The sequence below is a fragment of the Trachymyrmex septentrionalis genome, unplaced genomic scaffold, assembly GCF_001594115.1.
Source record: "Trachymyrmex septentrionalis isolate Tsep2-gDNA-1 unplaced genomic scaffold, Tsep1.0 scaffold194, whole genome shotgun sequence".
Lineage (NCBI taxonomy): Eukaryota > Metazoa > Arthropoda > Insecta > Hymenoptera > Formicidae > Trachymyrmex > Trachymyrmex septentrionalis.
The window spans coordinates 131,149-132,822 of record NW_017305114.1 but is presented as its reverse complement, the minus strand read 5'-3'; the positions used below and the strand labels follow the sequence as shown (position 1 = coordinate 132,822).

The 1,674-nt window shown below is 27.2% G+C and overlaps 1 protein-coding gene across 1 annotated transcript in view; it reads right to left on the bottom strand.

The window, feature by feature from the left end:
- Positions 1-1,674, bottom strand: part of LOC108747130 (WD repeat-containing protein 61) — a 6,435-nt gene that overhangs the window by 850 nt on the left and 3,911 nt on the right. The window lies entirely within an intron of this gene.

Below are 1,674 nucleotides of genomic sequence, written 5' to 3'. Positions count from 1 at the left end.
GTGTGTGTGTGTGTGTGTGTGTGTGTGTGCGCGCGCGCGCGTGTGTGAAAAGAACTTTCAAACAATAATAAATAAATAATAATAATAAATAAAAATTAAAACAAACATCAGTTCTACAGAATGGGGATTAGGTAGAAAGATAATAGTCTCTTTCCTTTGTAATCAATAAAATTAAGAAGAAACAAAAATTCTAATATAATTACATTTCTTTTCATAGCCAAAACTCAATTCAAGTTATAATAAACTTTTCAAATAATAGCTTCCGAACAAATTTGATCGATAAAGGAGCATAAAAGTCAACGCAAGATGATAATGTAATTATATATTAATTTAATTTACATATATATTGATAAACGTTTCGACCATATACTGATCATCTTCAGTATCACAATTAAAAAACAAATATTAAACGCTACTTACATTGTATTATGTCTTAACTAATCGTCTACAAATTATTTAATATTAATATACGAATGTTCGTCATGCAAGGATTCTTTGTTCTCTTTGTTTCTTTTTTTAAAATACTGCATTATTGAAAATTTATTGTTAAATTTTTGAAATCCACCTTGGCATCTCAGATCCTCACAAAAATCCCAAATTTTATACAAATTATATAATTCACAATTTGAATTATGTATCGATCATTTATTAAATATGACAAAAAAATCAAAAAGTATATTAAAATTATAAATAAGAAAAATAAGAAAAATTTTTAACAGTACCTATGAATCGAACAGAAACATCAATGAATATATTACGAAGTTTTGTGTGTTACGACACTGATAAACTCTCAAGAAAAGAACATGTATCGACAATGTAAGTGGAGAAAATATAAGCATGATGTAATCTAAATAAATAAGGAAGTGGTGAATGAAAAGAAGGGGAATGGTTAAAGAGGGGAATGTTGATAAAGGAAGAGAAAATATATGTCTGATAGCCTTTACTTATTAAATCCTTATTAAATTTTTTTTGTCTTTTTATAAAAATCATTACAGAAATCAATCTCCTACAATAAAAAAAGTTCCATATCCAAAATACTTACATCCTTCCAACCAAAATTGTGATTCATTTCTAATCTATAGCTCGAAATTACTGACAAAGCACCCGAGGATTCATTAATATCTACTGAGCGTTCTTTAATTCTAGTCTGTGAGGATCTGAGATACCAGGGTAGATTTCAAAGATTTAACAATAAATTTTCGCATTCAACGATACAGTATTTAAAAAAAAAAAAGAGAAAGAATTCTTGCGTGACGGACATTCGTATATTAATATTAAATAATTTGTAGACGATTAGTTAACAACGTAATATATTGTAAGTAGTGTTTAATATCTATTTTTTAATTGTGATGATGACGTGAAGATGACCAGATATCAAAATGTTTATCAATATACAGGATATTCGAAAAGAATATCCCCCTGTGATTTCCAAAATGAACCCAAATAAAAGTTGTAGCGGTTATGAAAAAGACTATCTTTTAGTAACCTTGAATCATTGTTTGAAGGTCAAATTTAATTAATATATAATTGCAGTAACACCTTGGTTTTTATGCTTCTTTATCGATCTAATTTGTCAAGTTACTGTGTCAAAAAATCGATACATATTTATAAAGTTGAGAAGTAACTTGTAATTTGTATCACCGTTATCATTTTCGTTACTTTTTTTCGGTAACA